The 21,808-nt window shown below is 39.7% G+C and overlaps 1 pseudogene; it reads left to right on the forward strand.

The window, feature by feature from the left end:
- The first annotated feature begins 246 nt into the window (after positions 1–246).
- On the forward strand, positions 247–8,602 carry LOC143668693 (glycine cleavage system H protein, mitochondrial-like; annotated as a pseudogene).
- The last annotated feature ends 13,206 nt before the right edge of the window (positions 8,603–21,808 follow it).

Below are 21,808 nucleotides of genomic sequence, written 5' to 3' on the forward strand. Positions count from 1 at the left end.
AAACAACCACAACTTTCTTACTTCTTCTGTGTAGGGTTGTGATTCCCTAACATTAGTGTGGTTTGCAAATTAGACTCAGAATAATAGCTCCCAGAAAGCTGCAGGTGAGGGAAGGAAAGGATAGGCTCTGGGTGTTATTTTTCAAGAGGGAAATTATCTACAGCTGGCTTTGTCTAACTGGCTCCTTGCTATTCATAGCTGGTGTGTGGGCCAGCAGCTTGGGTCTCACCAGGGAGTTTATGAGACATGCAGAATCTCAGGTCTTGCCCCAGATCTGCTGCATCAGATTCTGCATTTTCACAAGATCCTCAGGTGATTTGTATGCATATTAAAATTTGGACAACAGCAGTCTTAAAACCTGGAGCACTGCCTTCTGAAGAGACGCTCGCATGATATGAAGTAAAGCCTTTAGAAAGGAGAAACACCCCTGAGAGAGGCTTAGTAAGGGAGAAAAGCTTTTCTATAAGCCACTCAAACATAGATTCTCCTGGCTATCCTGGATGAAGTAACTGGATTTTTTACAAAATCGCCATTGCATTTCCCCCCATCCATTGAGAATATGAGCTGGATTCTGGAAAACAGAATCTGAAGAAGGGTGGAGGAGGAAGCCTTAAACAGTGGTGGGAAAGCTCTGAGGTCCAGCTGGCATCACCATCAGCTTGTTTGATCCCCATCGTGCCTTGGTTTCCAGACTTTGAAATAGCCCCAACTCCCAGGGCCGACACGCGGATCCCTAAGGCGATGTTTGTAGACTGTGCAAAGGTCCCCAGAGCCACAGAGATAAGACTATTCATTTGCCCATTCATTCATTTATCCACTCAACATTTTAACTGAGCATCTATTATATGCTAGCATTGTGCTCTCTTAGGTGCTGGGAACACAAAGGTAAGCAAGTGTTCTGGTTCGAAAGGATGTGTGGACCCTAGAAAAGCCATGTTTTCATCAAAATCCCATTTCGTAAAGATAGAATAATCCCTATTCAATACTGTGTGTTTAAAACTGTAATCAGATCCTCTCCCTGGAGCTGTGATTTAATCGAGAGTGGTTGTTAAACTGGATTAGGTGATGACATATCTCCACCCATTTGGGTGGGTCTTGATAAGTTTCTGGAGTCCTATGAAAGAAGAAACATTTTGGAGAATGAAGGAGATTCAGAGAGAGCAGAGCAGAATGACATAGCCATGAAAAGCAGGGTCCACCAGCTGGGGGCCTTTGGAGATGAGGGGAAGGGCACCTCCCAGGGAGCTTCATGAAACCAGAAGCCAGGAGAGAAAGAGCTGCTTGCTCGCCATGTGCCCTTCAAGCTGAGAGAGGAACCCTGACCATGTTTACCATGTACCTTTCCAGATGAGAGAGAAACTCTGTGTTCTCCATGTGCCTTGTCACTTGAGAGAGAAACCCTGAACTTCATCGGCCTTCTTGAACCAAGGTGTCTTTCCCTGGATGCCTTTGATTGGACATTTCTATAGACTTGCTGTAACTGGGACATTTTCTCAGCTTTAGAACTGTAAACAAGCAACTTATTAAATTCCCCCTTTAAAAAGCCATTCTGTTTCTGGTATATTGCATTCTAGCAGCTAGCAAACTAGAACAGCAAGATAAACATGGTGGCTGCCCTCCTGGTGCTTACACTCTCTTAGCACAACTGGCAAAGTCCAAAGAAAACCATAGTTAGTGCATAAGTGCTAAGATGTGCAGAGTATTTTTTGAGCATATATTTCGGGAGTGTATTACAAGAAACTTGGAGTTTCAGAAAAACTTCTTGAAGGATTTTCCTAAAAGGACTGTCTAAACTAAAACTTCAAGGAAGATGGAATAGGAGATGCATCTACCAGGGTATGAGAGAGATCAGGGCTTTCTGAATGAACTAAAAGAAGTTCAGTATGTCTGGACCATAGGGATAATTCAGAAATGAGGCTGGCGTGGGTGAGGAACACAACCACAAAGGGCCTTGTAAAACACATGAGAGTGGCTGAACTTTATGACTTGAGAAAAATGGGAAGTTATTGAGCAAAAGATAAGATTGACATCTTGGAAAGATCACTTTCTGTAAGTGAATTTGGAAAAAATAGTGAAAAGAATCCACAGAATTTCATGAATCACTAGATCTGGCTGAGCAGGAGGGTACAGAAGCAAGGATTTTCCCAGTTTTTTTGACTTGGGTACCCTGAAACTCTAGGAGAGGCAGGTTTGGGAAGGAAGATACAGGTTCCACTTTGGCCATGTTGATCTTTTTCTCCCACATATTATAATGAAAACTTTTAAATATTTAGAAAAGTTTAAAGAATTGTACAAAGACTACCCATATACCCATATACCTGCCATTGAGTCCATCACTAACATTCTGCTTTATCACATATTCATCCCTTTAAGCATCCATTCATCTTATTTTTTTGTTTCTTCAAATGTAATTTTTTTTTTTTTTTTTTTTTTTTTACGTGGGCAGGCACCAGGAATCGAACCTGGGTCCTCTGGTATGGCAGGCAAGCATTCTTGCCTGCTGAGCCACCATGGCCCGCCCTCTTCAAATGTAATTTTATTGAAATATATTTGAATACTGTATAATCATCCAAAGTATACAATCAATGGTTGACAGTATCATCATATAGTTGTATATTCATCATCACAATCAATTTTTGAACATTTTCATTGCTCAAAAAAGGAATAAAAATAAAAATTAAAAAGAACACCCAAAATATCCCATGTACTTTATCTCCCCTATTATTTATTTATTTTTTTGTCTTTATTTTCTTACTCATCTCTCCATACACTGTATAAAAGAAGTGTCAGTCACAAGGCTTTCACAATCACATGGTCACACTGCAAAAGCTATATAGCTATAAAATCATCTTCAAGAATTAAGGATACTGAGTTTCAGTTCAACAGTTTCGATACTTCCCTTGAGCTACTCTAATACACTAGAAACTAAAAAGGGATATCTATATAATGCATAAGAATAACCTCCAGAATACCTCTCAAGTCTATTTGAAATCTTTTAGCCACTGAACTTTTATTTTGTTTCATTTCTCTTCACTTCTTAGGTCAATAAGGCTTTCTCAATCCCATAATACCGGGGCCAGGCAACGTCCCTGGGAGTCATGTCCCACGGCTGGGGGAGGGGGACATCGATCGTATTTTTTGATGCATTTCAAAAAAAATTTGAAGACACCTTTGGACATGTTGATTTTAAGGGGCATTTAAATGGAAGTAGGGAGTAGTCAGCTGGATATTCCATTCACAGCTGGAGCAGGGAGTCATTGGCATGCAGGATCTACAGTTGGTACAGAAATCAAGGGGGCGTGAAAGCAGATAGGTGAGTACATAGAGTGAAAAGAGAAGAGAGCTGAGGATGAAAATGTTGGGACTTCCAACATTTAAAGCTAAGGCAGAGGAGAAGGACTCTGTACAAGATGCTGGGAAAGAGCAGCCAGAAGTACAAGAAAAACTCAAAGGCAGAAATGTTGTTCACCAAAGATAGGTCAAGCGTGCCAAATGTTAAGAGAAGTTAGGTAAGACCAGTATTGAAAAGTGGCAATAGAAGTAGATCAAAGATCTAAACATAAGAGCTAGAACTATCAGACTCCTAGAAGAAAACATAGGGAACTATCTTCAGGACTTTGTGTTGAGTAATGTTTTCTTAGACTTTACACCCAAAGCACAAGCAACAAAAGAAAAAAATAGATAAATGGGATCTAATTGAAATTTTAAAATTTTATGCCTCATAGGGCTTTATCATGAAAGTAAAAGTATGAATACTTAGAAACCACATATCTGATTTTATGACCAGAATATAACAAGAAATCCTTCAATTTAGCAACAAAAAGACGAACAACCCAATTGAAAAATGGGCAAAAGACTTGAATACGTATTTCTCCAAAGAAGATACACAAATGTCCAGAAAGCATATGGAAAGGTGCTCAACATAACTGACCATTAGGGAAATTCAAATTGAAACCACAATGAGATACTATTTCACACCCACTAGATGGCTTGATGTTAAAAAAATGGAAAATAACAAATGTTGGAGAAGATGTGGAGAAACTCATTCATTGCTGGTGGCAATGTAAAATGGTGCAGCCACTGTAGAAGACAGTTGACAGTTCCCTAGAAAGCTAAGTACTGAATTACCATATGACCTGGCAATCCCACTAGGAGGTATATACCCAAAATAATTTAAAGGTGGGTCCCAAACCAACATTTTCACACTGATGTTCATAGTGGCATTATTTACGATTGCCAGAAGATGGAAGCAACCCAAGTGCCCATCAACTGATACATGGATAAATAAAATATGGTGTATACCTACAATAGAATATTATTCAGCATGAAAAAGGAATGAAGTCCTGATACATGTGATAATATGGATGAAACTTGAAGACATCATGTTGAGTGAAATAAGGTGAAAGGACAAATAGTGTATGTTCTCACTGATTTGAAACAATTAGAATAAGCAGATTCATAGAGTCAGACTTCAGATTATAGGTTACCAGTGGGCAAGGTGGGGATAGAGAATGGGGATTTAAGGCTTAAAATGTACAGTGTTCCTATTTGGAATGATGGAAATATTTTGGTATGGACGATGGTGATGGTAACACAACATTGTGAATGTAATTACCAGCACGGAAACATTTATCTGAGTGTGATTTAAAGGGGACGTTTTAGATTAGTATATATGGTAATAGAATAAAAACTTTAAAAAATTCCATAGAACAACACGACACAAGTAGTGAATCCTAAGTTAAATCATGGATTATAGTTCACAGTGCAATTATCAAAATGTGCTGTCATTAATTATAACAAATGTTCCACACCAGTGCAAGGTCTTAATAATAGGGTGGTATATGGGAATCCTGTATCTTATGCATGATTGTTCTGTAAACCCGCAACTGCTCCAATAAAGAAAGAAATTTTACAAAAATTTTAAATAAAAGTCAATCACTGAAGACCGATCATAGAATGTTTTAAGTAGAGAAATGGGGTAGAAGCAAGACTATAGTAGGTGGGGCAGTATGGCTGTGAAGAAGAGGAGACTAGGAGTCAATGAAAGGGAAGAGGCCAATGCTATCTGTGCTGGTTTGAAGCTGTTATGGACCCCAGAAAAGGTCATGCTCTTTTAATCCATCCATGTGAGTGCAGACCTATTGTGGGTGGGTCCCTTTGCTTAGGTTGTTCCATGGAGATGCAACTCAGCCTATCCAAAGTGAGTCTTAATCCCCTTGTTGGAGTCCTTTATGAGAGGATAAAAGGCAGAGACATTTGGAGAGAGATGAAACCAAGGGAAGGACATGCAGAGAGAGACATAATCTGGAGACACCAAGAGAAGACCCGCAGGACACAGAGAGAGGTGTCCCCGGAGAAGCAAGCAAGGATACACAGAATCTAAAAGTTATGGAACCTGGGAGTGAGGGACCATCAGATGCCTTCCCAAGTGAAAGAGGAACCCCAGATGCCATCAGCCTTTCTTCAGTGGAGGTATTTGTGCCAGTTTGAAAGGATTATGTGCCCTAGAAAAGCCATGTTTTAATCCTAATCCATCATGTGGAGGCAGCATTGTTTTAATCCCTATTCAGTACTATAGGTTGGACACTTGATTCGATTATTTCCTTAGAAATGTGACTCGCCCAATTATGGATTTTAGCCTTTGATAAGAGGTAAATGTGACTCTACTCATTCCGGGTGGGTATTGGTTAGTTTACTGCAATCCTTTAAAAGAGGAAACATTTTGGAGAGAGTTGAGAGACCTTTGGATATGAAGAAGGAAAACATCCCTAGGGGAGCTTCATGAAATAAGAAGCCTGGAAAGAAATTTAGCAGACATCACCATTTTGACCATGTGCCTTTCCAGTTGAGACAGAAACCCTGAATGTCATCGGCCTTTTGAATCAAGGTATCTTTCCCTGGGTGCCTTGGATTGGACATTTCTATAGTCTTGCTTTAATTTGGACATTTTCACAACTTTTGAACTGTAAACTAGCCACTTAATACATTCCCCTTTTTAAAAGCTGTTCTGTTTCTGATATATCGCATTCTGGCATCTTGCAAGCTAGAACAGTGTCCTTTTGTTGATGCCTTAATGTGGACATTTTCATGGCCTTAGAACTGTAAATTTGCAACCTAATAGATCCCAATTGAGAAAGCCAACCCATTCCTGGTATATTGCATTATGGCAGCTTCAGCAAACCAAAACACTATCCTTGATGGTAGAACAAAGTCCAAGTCAACCAGGGAAGGCAGATTAAATCCATCAGATGGGGTAACAAGGGGCATTATCAATGGCTGCAGAAGGAGACCACTAGTAGTTAAGAAGAATGAGAACTGGCTAGAGGAACAGTGAAGTTTAAGATTGAAGAGAAGTGATTCTGGTGGTAAAGGATGTATAAACGTGGACCACCTTAACTACTGTTGCTGTTATTATTATTAACCTCAAGCCTTGATTATATTCCCTCAGACTGGTGAGGCCCAGGAAGCAAGAGGGCGATAAATGTTATTTAAACCTTCAATGAACATTTACTGAGCAGTTTCTGTGGGCCATGTACTGGGGATACAAATATAAACCAGGCAAGGTGCCTGCTCTCAAGTCCCTCATGTCTTTTGAAATACCTCCACTTAAAACAGAGTAAAACTCAAAATTAATTCCAGAGCATCAAAAAATATTAAAGTGTGGATTTTAATAGAGTCACTGATTTTTGTTATACTGGCTTCAGAGAAAAACTAGTTGTGTGAAGTTTTACCTTTATAACTCCTGTTCCGAGGGTCCAAGAGAAAACAGAAACCAAAGGCAAGGGGTCAAAACCCAAAAGTGGAGTCCTGCGTGAGTGGGGCTGGGAAAGAGGAGCTTGGGGTCACAGTAGATAGAGAGATAAACCACAAGGCAGGGATTGGAAGGCCCAGATGATGGGAATGTTGGGACACACTCAAGTCCAAATTTATGTGGAAACTTACCCCAAATGGGTATATATTAATAGTGAGAGAATTGTTTTGTATTTATTTTCTATGTAGCTTTTTAGGGGGAAAAAAAAGTGATCATCCATAAAAATACCAAAGGACAATACACCAAAATGTTAACCATGATAATCTCTTGGTGGAGAGATGATGCATGATTTCATTTTCTTTTTTATGACTTTTTACATTTTAAATTTTGTAATGGCAGGTGTTAATTTTTAAATCAGAAAAAAAATGTTATTTTTAACATTAAAAAAGAGGCGTAATAACAAGAAATTGCTTCATCTAAAGAAAAAAATGGAAGAAGATAGAATATAGGTAGGAGAAATATTAAAAAATAATGCTGGGGAATTAGAAGTCATGGGCCATGTTTAACTAACCTTGTCACAATTGGGACAGTCCTAAGCATTTTTTAAAAATCTGTCATAAATTCAAAGAATATTAGAACTGAAAGAGACCTGATTATTAACTGTGTGCCATCCCCTGTGCACATTTCCTCTAGGAGTGGAAAACCACTTGCCCAGGCTTGTACAGTTATTGTGACAGTTAATTTCAGGCATTAACTTGCCTAGTTTATGGTGTCCAGTTGTTTGGTCAAACAAAAACAGGCCTGACTTTGACCGGGAAGGTATTTCCTAGAGGGATTTGCCTCTATAGTTAGTTTATCGTATCCACACTCAAAAAAGGAGATTGCTCTCAGCTAGGAAGGGAGTCTCCTCATCCAATCAGCTGGAGAAACTAAGGACAGAACCAAGGATTTCAGAAGTTGGGAAGAATTCCTGCCTCTACTTCAGACAGTCAGTTTCTCTTGGGAAATTCAAGTTTCACTTTCACCAGTTTCCAAGGGGGGAGTTTTGACAAACCAGTTCTATTCCAATGTAAAAGTCTGACCAGCAGAGTTACAATCTACTCTTACAATTTTATATAACACGTAATCTTGTGAAGTCTTGAAATTCTCAGGGAAAAAGTGGAATTTCAGGGCAAATCAATATTAAGAGCTATAATTCTTAATTGATGACATGATTATCCCTGAAAGGAAAAAAGAGGATACCTCTCCGATAGAAGTATATTCTAAAATAAAGGAAGGACCGCTACTAACTGAAATAAGAGTTTTTAAATTGAATTCATTTGTTAGGAGGGACGTTAATCTCTTAAAAGTCTTACTTGGGGTCCTGCGAACGTGGCACTTTGTGGCACGGGGCGTGCACAGCGCGGGGTGCAGCCTGCGCATGGCCTCAGCTCACCTTAGACCTGGGCGCTGGGGGCGGGCACCGGCCACCTCTGCTCTCCCTGTGGACATTCACAAACATGAATGGATAGCAGCAGAAAATGGTGCTGGAACAGTGGGAATCAGCACTTTTGCACAGGAAGCTTTGGGAGATGTCGCTTACTGTTGTCTTCCCGAGGTTGGGACAAAGTTGAACAAACAAGAGGAGTTTGGTGCTTTGGGACGTGTGAAAGCTGCAGTCAACTTTATTCTCCTCTATCAGGAGAAGCAACAGAAATTAATGAAGCTCTTACAGAAAATCCAGGACTTGTCAACAGATCTTGTTATGAAGATGGTTGGCTAATCGAGATGACATGGAGTAATCCTTCAGAACTTGGCGAACTGATGAGTGAAGACGCATATGAGAAATACATGCAATCCATTGAAGAGTGAAAATGGAAGCCCTAAATAAACCACTCTGAAACAATATATCCAGCCAATATTTTAAATTACTGGTGGATAGAAATTTATAATAGCAACTTTTAGCAATACCTGTAGGAAAACAGAACGTTCCAACTATGCTATTGGAAGAAAATACTCAACTTTCTAATGCTAGCAGATATACACAATTTGCATCTTTTTTCACACCATCCAATGATTTAGACTAGTATCAAGTTATTATACTGAGAATTTATTACGTTATCGGAGGTAAAAGCTACTTGTAAAAATTATGTAATTCACAGGTAACATTGTTATGTTAAGCCTTACATGGTATTGTAACTATTTAACATCAATCCCTGGATTTGGGTCAAAACAAAAAATTAGTTGTACACTGTAAGGTGAGGAGAAGTGCTATGCCACATTTGCTGGTGCTGTTTTCATACAGTGAGGCAACAACTTTGCAGCAAAAGAAGAGACCCTTTAATAACAATAAAACATTCAACTTCTCCCTTAAAAAAAAAAAAAAAAGCCATGCTTGGCTACTCTTAAATTCAGTTTTAATGAATATTTATGGGTCAGGAGATAGATGGAGATCATGTTTTGGATATATATTTTTATTTATATGTATGTAATCATGTTTTAGGTGTAAAGTCTTGTCTTTAAATACAATTCCCTTTTATTAATTCCATAGAAAGTGGGCTGCTTTTCTTTGTACCGCATCTCTAAACCAAAGAAGGGAATGTTCATCCTGCAAGCTGGGGCTTGTGCCGGCAAGTGAGTGCAATATGCTACCACTGGAGGGGAAGAGCAGCTGGCCTGCTTTCCACACCCATTCCTGAATTGTGAGACAGAAAACCTGCATAGAAGCTGGAAGGAATCCAGAAGACACGAACAAGCCCACAGTTTCTCCCTTGAGAGAGAGGACTATCTATTCCTTTCTTGGTCTACTGAAGCCTTGAGAAGACTAATTGAGTGATTACTTGCCTTAGAGGTGTTTCATTTAGTCTTGATCAGCAAATGTTCCAGGTCATCCAGGCAAACACACACCTAGGCACCTTGGTATGGGAAATACCAGAAAAACACGACTGCTGACCTAGGATTTTGCAGACTCTCATCCCTTAGGAGCCAAAGACACCCAGCAGTGAAAAGCTTTGGAAAGGTATTTTTTCCTTGCAATGTCTCCAAATTAAATTAGGGTAAATGATCGCAGCTAAGTTTGAGAAAGCATTGATATACCTTCCAATTAAATTCTCTAGATGGAAAGCAAATTATTCTGTAAAATGAAGTGTGAATTCAGAATCCATCTAGGATTTTTCAGCACCCTCTGAGGTCAACTTAAAAATTCCAATACCTCTCTTTCCAGTTAAAATGCTCATCAAGGTTAACATGATACAAGTTTTCTTCCAAGGACTCAGAGCTTGACAAACTGGGTCATGGTGAGAAAAATATTGATAAAGGTGTCCCAATTAATAGACAAGGCCATTCAAGGAATATATGAATGGCAAAACCAAAGGACCATTTAATCAGAATACTGTTTTGTAGATTTTTAGCATTAGTGTAAATAGTCGATAATTATTTATTCTTTAGTTTTAGCTCTCACAGTTAGGTCTATGAGTTAATTTTCTGCATAGTATAGGTATCTAAATTCCTTTTTTCCTCTTGACCTCTTTGTTGAAAATCAACTGATTACAAATATGACTTGTTTCTTTTGCACTATTCTTTTGCACTGTTCTTTCTGCAATTTAAGCAATTCAAGCTACAGCTATTCCTCTAAGCATTGTGTTAGTTGCACCCCACACATTTTATGTTGTGTTTTTTATTTAATTCAGCTCAAAATATTTCCTGATTTCTCTTGTTAATTCTTATTTTAGTTTGCTAATGCTGCTGGAAGGCAATATACCAGACATGGATTGGCTTTTACAAAGGAGATTTATTAAGTTACAGGTTTACAGTTCTAAGGCCACAAATATGTCCAAATTAAGGCATCAACAACAGGATACCTTCATTCAAGAAAGGCCAATCATGTCACATGGGAAGGCACATCCTGACATCTGCTGTTCTTCTCTCCTGGCTTCTGGGTTCAAATGGCACGGTCAGGTCCTGGGAATCCTTCTGGGGTCACCTGGGACATTTTCTATCTGCATCTCCAAACATCTGCATCTGCTCTCATCTTTCTGCTCTCTGTGTTGGCTCTGAGTTTTCTCTCATAAAGGGCTCCAGGAAAGGATTAAGACCTATGTTGAATGGGCAGGGTCACATCTCCATGGAAACAACCTAATCAAGAGGTCCCACCCACAATAGGTCACCTCTACAAGACTAGATTAAAAGAACATGGCTTTTCTGGAGGTACATAACAACTTCAAACCAGCACATTTCTTTTTTGATCTGTTCATTATTTAGAAGCATATTGTTTAATTTTCAAATATTTGGGGGTTTCCCAAATTTCTTTATGTTGTTGATTTCTGATTTAATTTTGTTGTAGCCAAAGAACAAATTTTGTATGATTTCAATCTTTTTAAATTTACTGGGATTTGTTTTATAGTCTAGCATATGATCTATTCTGGAGAATATTCCTCGTGTGCTTAAAAAGAATGTACATCCTGCTATTGTTAGGTGAAGTGTTCTATAAATGTTCATTTGATCAAGTTTATTGATAGTATGGTTCAAGTATTTTATATCTTTACTAATTTCCTCACTAGTTTTTTATCAGTTTCTGAGAGGCTGTATTGGAATCTCCAACTATATTTCTTGAATTACCTAATTCTCCTTTCAATTTTATCAGTTTTTGCTTCATTCATTTTGGGGATCTGTTGTTATGTGTATATACAATTATAATTGCTCTATCTTCCAGATGTATGAACCCTTTTACCATTATGAAATGTCCTCTTTGTTTCTAGTGTTATTTTAACTTAATGTGTATATATATATATATTTCTGATATTATTGTGACTTCCAGTTCTTTTATGACTTCTGGTAGCATGGTATATAATTTTTATCTGTTTTTAAACAGAAACTGTTTGTTCCTCAAATCTAAAATGTGTCTTTTCAAGTGCATGTAGCTAGATAGTGCTTTCCAACCTGACAATCTTTGTCTTTTGATTATTTAGTACCTTTACATTTAATATAATTATTGATATAGTTGTAGTCACCTCTGCCCTTTTACTCTTTGTTTACTATATGTTTCATGTCTTTTTGTTTTTCTGTTCTTCCTTTACTACCTTCTTTTGTGTTAAATATTTTTAATGTACAATTTTAACTTCCATGTTGATTTTTAAATGCTGTATCTTTGAGTTATTTTCTTAATGATTGCTCTAGGCCAGGATTTCTCAACCTCTGCACTACTGACATTTTGTTATAATGTTAATTATTGTGGCAGCTGTCCTGTGCAATGTAGGATGTATAGCAGCATTCCTGGCCTCTACCCACTAGATGCCAATAGTACTTATCCTTCACTTATGAAAACAAAAATGCCTCCAGACATTGCCAAATGTCCCTTGGTGTGCAAAATCACCCTGGTTGAGAACTTCTGCTCTTGAGTATAGAGTAGAGGGATTGCAAATGCATCTTTTCTTAATGCAGTCTATTTTAATTTAATACTAACTTCATTCTAGTAAAATATAGTACTTTTGCTCCAATATAGTTCCATTTCCTTCACCATCTTTTTGTTATTTTCACATATATATATATTCTATATATTTTATAAAGTCAAAAATACTTTTTAATTGTTTTATGCAATCTTATGTTTTTTTTAAACAGAGAAGAAAAGAGAAAAGAATTTATTTTAATACAGTCTTTTATATTTACCCACATACTTACCATTTCCTGTGCTTTTCATAGCTAGGAATAACATACACAGGAAAATGATCATTCCCTGCCCTGCCCCCTCCCCCAAACATATGCACACAGCTCCTCTAGTAGAAATAATATCGGTACCTATGATAGAAGGGACTGCATATCAAAACTCAACTGAAGCTGCTACAAGAGAACCAGGTGCCTCTCCCAGCTTACCTGCAAGAAGACTGGGTCTTTTTAATGCAGCATCAGCTCACATTGCTCATTTTTTTCACCATAGTGGCTGAATATCTGCAACTTATTTGAAGGGAGCCACAAAATGCAATTTCTGGCTTTCCACCCCCTGTAATGCATTGAATGAGCCAACTGAAAGTATCTGCTGCAATTGGAATTTTTGCTGAATTTTGACTTCACTTTATTTTCTTGTTTTTTAGAAGGGTACATTAAAGAGCAAAAGAGAGTCATGGAGTCTTTCATTTCTTATGAAATTATAATAGCTAGTCTCATGAAAACCAAAGGTTTTCTCTATCTGAATGGTTATTTAGATCCTCTTTCCCCTATTACCTAGAACTCAAGAGCCCCTTCTTCTCCCTTCTTCCTTAGTTTATTTTTTACCCATTGCCCAAAAACTCACCTTAAGTATCACCTTTTTCATGGGAGCCTTTCCTGACACCTCCTGGAGTCCCCCAGTGGGTCAGGTGTCAGACAGTTCTCTATGTTCTATCCACACCCCTGCATCCCTCCATCATAGACTGAGCTCCTTGAGGCATAGACTATGACTTCTTTATCCCAACTCTCCAGTACTAACTCTGTGCCTGGTATCTCATTAGTGCAAGTGCAGTGGATGGGTGAGTGAATGGTTAACAGTAACTGTTAGTCCTTGAAATACTCAAATCTTCTTGAGTAGTGTAGCAGTTGCAGTTCTTTAACTCATACAACCATCAATAGCCTAGGACCCATTTGAAGTCTCTTCAAATGGACAAATGCAGTCATCACATCCCTTTGTGGGTTTAACATTAGTTTTAGTGGATTGCTTTTGTGTGTGCAAGGAAGCTACTACTGCTGGGCCCAAGGAAAATGGAATCTGAATTTGTCTGTGACCATGGAATTTCCATCATTTATATTCCTTAAGTGAGAGACTTTTCATTTATTTTGGGTCATAAACCCTTTTGAGAATTTGGAAAGCTATGGATGCTTAACCGCACCCCACCCCCAAATATACATATGTATATGTACACTTAATTTCCTTTTGAATTTAAGGCATTAAGGATCCTTTGAAGCCAAATGTATTCCCTAGAAAATGAGCTCCTTTCTTACAGTTTCAGGGTTTGCAAGCATCTTTAATTACTGAGGGGACTAATGATTTTCGGATTTCCACTTTTGGCCATGTTGGCATTGTTCTTGGATAGGAATTTATGAGTTTTAGTTTGGCCTTGTAGCTTTATTCTTTTGTTAATGTTGCATAGCACAGAATGGGTCATATCCTTTCATCTTGTTTTTAACCATGTGTCCTGGTCAGGTTCATGTGTCAACTTGGCCAGGTGGTGGTGCCCATTTTTCTAGTTGGGCAAGTGCTGGCCTGTCTGTTGCTATGAGGACATTTCATGGACTTAAATCATGATTACATTGGCTGCATCCACAGCTGATTGCATATGTAATCAGCTAAGGGGAGTGTCTCCTGCAATGAGTGATGCTTAATCTAATCACTGGAAGGCTTTTAAGGAGGATTCAGAAGAGACAGTCTTCTTTCTGCTTCAGCTGGCGAGCCTCTCCTTTGGAGTTCATCCAGACCCTTCATCGGAGTCATCAGCTTCACAGCCTATGCTACGGATTTTGGGCTTTTCTATTCCTACGGTTGCCCAGCCAGCCTCTCCTGAGAGTTCATTGAGGACCTTCACTGGAGTCACCAGCTTGCGGCCTGCCCTACGGACCATGGACCCTTACATTCCCGTGGTAGCCCAGCCAGCCTCTCCTGAGAGTTTGTTGCAGAACTTCATTGGTGTTACCAGCTTGTGGCCTGCCCTATAGACTTTGGACTCTATGTTTCTATGGTTATGTGAGACACTTTTATAAATTTTTTGTCTATGGATATTGTTTCTCTAGAGAATCCTAGCTAAAATACCATGTAATCAACCTTATTATCAACTTGACTGATATCAATTGGCATAAGTATGTATTTTTTAAATTAAACTTTTAACTTTGAGGAAATTATAAATCTATATGCAGTTGTAAAAAAAAAATAATACCGAGAGATTCCTTGTACGTTTTACCCAATTTCTCCTAAAGATAACATCTTGTATAACTATAGTAAAATAGCACAACCAGGAAATTGGCATTGATACAACCCACCCATCTTTTTCAGATGTCACCAGTTTTATATACATTCATTTGTGTAAATGTGCATTTAGTTTTATGTAATTTAATTGCATGGGTAGGTTCATATGATAACCCCCATAGTCAGTATACAAAACAGTTCCATCAGCTCAAGGATGCCTCCTCTTGCCCTTTTATAACCACAACCATCTCCCTTCCAACCCCATTCCTAATGCCTCAGACAACACTAATCTGCTTTCCATCTTTAATTGTGTCATTCCAAGAATGATACATAGACAGAATCATATAGAATGTAATTTTTTGAGATTGGCTTTTGTCACTCAGCTTAACTCTCTTGAGAGTCATTCAAGTTGTTGAGTATATCAATCGTTCATTCCTTAACAACTGTTCAGTAGTATTTCATGGTAAGGAGGTACACAATTTAATTATTCACCACTGAGGGACATTTGGGTTTTTCTGATTTTTTTTAACTAAATCAAATAAATCTGCTATGAAAATTCATGTGTGAGTTTTTGTGTGTTCATAAGTTTTCATTTTTCTGGGAAAAGAAAAATTCCCAGTTGCTGGGTCATATGGTAATTGTATGTTTAGTTTTATATGAAACTGCCAAACTCTATTCCTAATGGCTGTACCATTTTATATTCCCATCAGCCATATATAAAACATCTATTTTCTCTGCCTCCTTGATAGCATATGGTGTTGTCACTATTTTTGTTTTAGCTGTTCTAATAGATATGCAGTGACAGTTTATGGTGATAATACTTTGCATTACCCAAATGGCTAGTGATGTTGAGCATTTTTTCATGTACTTATTTGCCATCTGTAAATCATCTTTGATGAAATGTTGCTCATATCTCTTGTCCATTTTCTCATTGAATTTTTTTTATTGTTAAATTTTGAGGCTTATTTTTATATTCTAAACCCTAGTCCTTTGCTGGGTATGTGGTTTGCAAATATTTCCTCTTTTTAAGAGAGTCTTTCACAAAGCAAAATCCAATTTATTAACTTTTTCCTATTATGAATTGTGCTATTAGTGTCAAATCTAAAAGCTCTTTGTCTACTCCTAGGTCCTAAAGAGTTTCTCAAGTGCTGTTGTTTTTTTTTTTTTATAGAATCTTTATTATGAATGGATGGACAATGTTAAAAGTGTGAAACAACTACAGATTTTCTCCTGGGCTTTATGATTTGGAGTTTTCTCTCTTTACCAGAGTCATAATAGTGAATTTGCATTGTATCTATCCTTTTGTGTCTGGTTTATTTCACTCAGCATTATATCCTCTGGGTTCATTCATGTTGTCATGTGCTTCAGGATCTCATTTCATCTTACTGCTGCATAATATTCCTTGGTGTGTATGTACAACATTTTGTTTATCCACACATCAGTTGGAGCAGGTGGGCATGCATGTGCAGGAAGGAGGTTATGTAGCACCTGCCAGGTGTGGGAGCGAGGCACTTGTGCTGGGGGGTAGGGAATGGGGCAAGTGTGCACATTTGTGGGGCAGAGGTTGGGGTGCAGTGGTCAAGAAGTCAGTGCATGAGTGCCCGGTAGCTGGGAGGATGTTGCTGTGTGGGTGCGTGGGTCTGGGGAGCGAGGTCCTGGTGTAAGCTGGTCTAGGGGGCGGGCCCTAGTGTGCACATGCACAGAGCTCAGGGGCAGCGGGCTGGGCGCAGGTGTGGCCCAGCTGTGCATGTCAGCGCTTGCCCAGAGCTGGGTGTGTGTGACTGGGGGCCCGTGCACATGCATGGACCTGGGAGGGCCATAAACTGATGTATACATGCACAGAGTTCAGTGGAGGCGGGGTGGGGTTGTACGACTATATGGGCTGGGAGTGGGTATAGCCTGGGAATGAGGGTAAGTGTCTGCAGCCATTATGTGCTGGCGATTGCCTGCAGGGGGCAGGGAGGGGGAGGTGGATGCAAGGAGAGGTGGGTCGGGGTGTGGCGGGTGTGCAAGTGCTTGGTGTAGGGGTGGGCTGGGCAGGAGGTAGGGCTCAGGGGTGTGAGGTGTGGGGTGGGTTGCAGGTCGCAGGGCTGCGCAGATGAGGGTAGTGTATTCAGGGAGCATGGCTTGGCTTATTTCCTAGTCCTGTCTCCTACCTGTGCACTCCTGAGGGCTCCAGGCTTCCGTTTGGAAAGGGGCGCACCAGCCATGAAGGTCTCCAGTTCTCAGTTTCTCAATTCCTCAGCTTTTGCAACCAGGGCTGCCCTATGTGGTGACTCTCCTAGGTCACTTATATCCTGGAATCGCCGTCTTAGTTGGCCTCCCGTCCCTTCTTTAGCTGTTCCTTGGAGCAGGAGTGAACTCTCCCTATCCTGTTCTGCCATATTTCCAGAAATGTAGAATTCATTCCTTTTTAATGCTGAATAATATCCATCATATATATATATATAACACGTGTCGTATATCCATTTATCAGCTATGTCCATCCAACACTCAGGTTGCTTCCATCTTTTGGCAGTTGAGAATCTTTCTTTCTGATTTCATTTATGTCCCCAGTCCTCCTCCCTCTATCATTCTCACATGCAGCTTCATTCAGTGTTTAACATAATTACATTAGAGTTAGGTAGTATTGTGCTGTTCATTTCTGAGTTTTTGTATCTAGTCCTGTTGCACAGTCTGTATCCCTTCAGCTCCAATTATCCAATATCTTACCCTATTTCTATCTCCTGATGGTCTCTGTTACCAAGGAAATATTCCAAGTTTATTCACTAATGTCAGTTCATATCAGTGAGACCATACAGTATTTGTCCTTTTGTTTCTGACTAATCACACTCAGCATAATGTCCTTAAGGTCCATTCATGTTGTTACATACTTCATAACTTTATTCTGTCTTACAGCTGCATAATATTCCATCTTATGTAAATGTCACAGTTTGTTTAGTCAACTGTCTGTTGATGGACATTTTGGCTGTTTCCATCTCTTGGTAATTTTTAATAGTGTTGCTATAAACATTGGTGTGTAAATGTCCGTTTGTGTCCTTGGCCTTGTGTCCTTTGAGTAGAGACAGCATATAGATGGGTCCTGTTTTTTAATCCATTCTGCCAGACTATGTCTTTTGATTGGAGAGTTTAATCCATTAACATTCAGTGTTATTACTGCATGGGTAGTACTTTCTTCTACTATTTTGCCTTCTGGATTTTATATGTCATATCTAATTTTCCTTCTTTTTACCTTTACTCATAGTCTTCCTTTCTACACTCTTCTCCACACCTCTCTCTTCTGTCTTCGTGTCTGTCTCTAGTGTTCCCTTTAGTATTTCTTGCAGGGCTGGTCTCTTGGTCACAAATTCTCTCAGTGATTTTTTGTCTGAAAATGTTTTAATTTCTCCCTCATTTTTGAAGGACAGTTTTGCTGGATATAGAATTTTTTTTTTTTTTTTTTTTTTTAAAGGAAAGACAGAGAGAAGGAAGGAAGGATAGAAGGAAGGAAGGAAGGAAGAAAGGGAAACATTTTTAAACATTTTCTTGTTTTATTGTATTCTGTTTCTCCGTTTTTGTTACATGGGCTGGGGCCGGGAATCGAACCGAGGTCCTCCGGCATAGCAGGCAAGCACTTTGCCCGCTGAGCCACCGCGGCCCGCCCCTGGATATAGAATTTTTGGTTGGCAGTTTTTCTCTTTTAATAATTTACATATATTATCCCACTGTCTTCTCGCCTCCATGGTTTCTGCTGAGAGATCTGCGCATAGTCTTATTGGGCTTCCCTTGTATGTGATGGATTGCTTTTCTCTTGCTGCTTTCAAGATCCTCTCTTTCTCTTTGACCTCTGACATTCTGATTATTAAATGTCTTGGAGTATGTCTATTTGGATTTATTCTCTTTGGGGTACGCTGAACTTCTTGGATCTGTAATTTTAGGTCTTTCATAAGAGTTGGGAAATTTTCAGTGATAATTTCCTCCATTAGTTTTTCTCCTCCTTTTCCCTTCTCTTCTCCTTCTGGGACACCCACAACATGTATATTCGTGCGCTTCATATTGTCTTTCAATTCCCTGAGTCCCTGCTCATATTTTTCCATTTTTTTCCCTATAGTTTCTGTTTCTTGTCGGATTTCAGATGTTCCATCCTCCAGTTTAGAAGTCTTATGTTCTGTCTCTTGAAATCTACCATTGTAGGTTTCCATTGTTTTTTTCATCTCTTCTACTGTGTCTTTCATTCCCATAAGTTCTGTGATTTGTTTTTTCAGACTTTCAGTTTCTTCTTTTTGTTCTTTCCTTGCCTTCTTTATATCCTCCCTCAATTCATTGATTTGGTTTTTGATGAGGTTTTCCATGTCTGTTTGTACATTCTGAATTAATTGTTTCAGCTCCTGTATGTCATTTGAATTGTTAATTTGTTCCTTTGACTGGGCCATATCTTCAATTTTCCTAGTGTGATTTGTTATTTTTTGCTGATGTCTATGCATTTAATTACCTTAATTAGTTTGTTCTGGAGATTGCTTTCACTTCTTTTATCTAGGGTTTTCTTGCTGGATGAATTTGTTGTCTATCTGTTCTTTGACATTCCATTCAGCTTTATCTGGACCTTTAGCTTAAGTTTTGTTTAACAGAGGAGAATTTTTCAGTTCTTGTTTTCTTGTTTCTTGCCCTGCTTGTGTGGTGCCTTCCCCCTCCCCCCACACTTAGGAGGGTCTACTTAGATATTATAGACCCCAGCCAGATTTTCCCAGACCAAACTGGCCTCCTATCAGGAGGAAAGAGTCACCTGCGTCGGTTTTCCCTGAGGGTGAGACCCAGCAGGTTGAAAGACTTTCCTGTGAAGTCTCTGGACTCTGTTTTTCTTAACCTGCCCTGTGTGTGGCGCTTGTCTGACTGCAGGTCCCACCAGCATAAGATGATGCGGTACCTTTAACTTTGGCAGACTCTCCCTGCTGGAGGCATGGTGGAGACAGAGGAGAGGTTGTAAGCTGGTTTTAATGGCTTCAAATTACCAAGCCCTGGTGTCTGAGTTCCTTGATGGAGGGATTCCACCTGAGTTGGGCTTCACCCCTCCCCTGGGGAAGGCACAGGTTCCAGACAAGCCCCCAAAAGAGCTCACTTCTGCCTATGCCTGGGGCAGTTGCAGCCTGAAAAGTCCTGCCACTGTATCCAGAGGCAGTCAAGCCTTTGTAGATACACAGCCACAAAAACCTCTGTTTCCTTATTTTTTTTTCCCCCTTTTTCTGTCAGTCCTGCCCCCTTGGCGCTGGGGCAAAAATGAGCAACCTCTGCTTTGATCAGGTTCACCTAAGCTGGGGGCCTATTTTTAGTAGTCATAATTTGTTAATTAGTTCCACAATTGGCATTTGATTGTGCCCAGTCCCTGCTGCTGGTAAAGTCCTTTCCTTTCCCCTCTGGGAAGCGGCCTGTGGGGGAGGGGCACTGGCCACCACAGCTTTGGGAACTCACGGTTTGGGGGGGTGCTCACAGCCGGTCCAGCTGGTCCAGACTGGGGTACGCTGTGTGTCTGGTGACTGACGTGGCTCCAGGAGCTGTTCTGTACTGTTTCTGGTTATTTAGTAGTTGTTCTGGAGGATGAACTAAAACGTGCACGTTGTTAAGCCGCCATCTTGACCCAGTCAGAATGGCTTTTAAAAGGGGAAATTTAATGAGTTGCTAGTTTACAGTTCTAAGGCCAAGAAAATGTCCCAATTACAAGTCTATAGAAATGCCCAATCTAAGGCATCCAGGGAAAGATACCTTGGTTCAAGAAGGCCAATGAAGTTCAGGGTTCCTCTCTCAAGTGAGAAGGCACATGGCGAACACAGTCAGGGCTTCTCTCTCAGCTGGAAGGGCACATGGCGAACATGGCGTCATCTGCTAGCTTTCTCTCCTGGCTTCCTGTTTCATGAAGCTCCCCGGGAGATGTTTTCCTTCTGCATTTCCAAAGGTTACTGGCTGGTGGACTCTCTGCTTCGTGGTGCTGCAGCATTCTCTGCTCTCTCTGAGTCTCTCATTCTCCACAATATTTCCTCTTTTATAGGACTCCAATAAACCAGTCAAGACTCACTCAAATGGGTGGAGACATGTCATCCCCTAATCCAGTTTAACAACCATTCTTAACTAAATCACATCATCCAGGGAGATGATCTCATCACAGTTTCAAACACACAGCATTGAATAGAGATTATTCTACCTTTATGAAATGGGATCTATATTAAAACATGGCTTTTCTTAGGGGGTGTACTTCCTTTCAAACCACCACATGTAGAATCCCAGACCCCATTCCAAACCCACTGAGCCAGAGTTTTTAAACAAGATCTGCAGGTGATTCTCATACACATGCAAACTTATGGGAACAAGAGCTGAACGTAGCTAAAAACTCTGCCAGGTGGATGAATATCTGATCTAACTCAGTCCAGCTGTGGCCCCTGCTCACTCTGAGGACCTATCAGACACTGCTGTGCTGATCTTGGGTTAAAACTGAGTTTCCCATCCCATTCTGGCCTGTCTTTGCTCACCTTGTCTCCTTCACCTGTGCTGGCTTCCCTCTGCTCTTTGCCTAGAAAAGTCCACCCAACTTTCAAAGCGTCACTCAGGATCCAACTTCCTCTCTGCCAGCTTCCCTTCCAAAGCCAGTCCTCAGTGGCCCTCCCCTCCAAAGTCCTAAAGCATTTACTGTTTGGTATCACACAATTTAGAAATGAATACTTACAGTCTTTTATTGCTTCCTGTTCTTTATTGCAAGGTGGAGATGAAAACTCATACCTATTGCACACCAGATATTTGCCAGGCAATCTATTGTGTGATTTCACAGATATTATCTCATCGAAAGCACTGGAGTGTTAATAAACCATACTAGTTAGGTTGTAAACCGCTTGCAAGCAGGGGGTAATCATGGATCATTGTATATATATTTTAGAACAGCTTTATTAAGATACAATTCACATACCATACATTTCCAAATACATACCCAAATTGTATAATTCAATGTTTTTTTTTACTATATTCAGAGTTTTAAACCATCGCCACAATCTAATTGAAAAATATCTTTATTACCCAAAGAAAGCCTGTTCCCCTCAGCAGTCACTTCCTACCCCGTCTCACCCCCTCTTCCCCAGCCCTAGGCTATCAGTCATATCGGATTTGTCTATTTTGAACATTTCATATAAATG

This window comes from Tamandua tetradactyla, chromosome 25 (assembly GCF_023851605.1).
Source record: "Tamandua tetradactyla isolate mTamTet1 chromosome 25, mTamTet1.pri, whole genome shotgun sequence".
In the NCBI taxonomy this organism is placed as follows: Eukaryota; Metazoa; Chordata; class Mammalia; order Pilosa; family Myrmecophagidae; genus Tamandua; species Tamandua tetradactyla.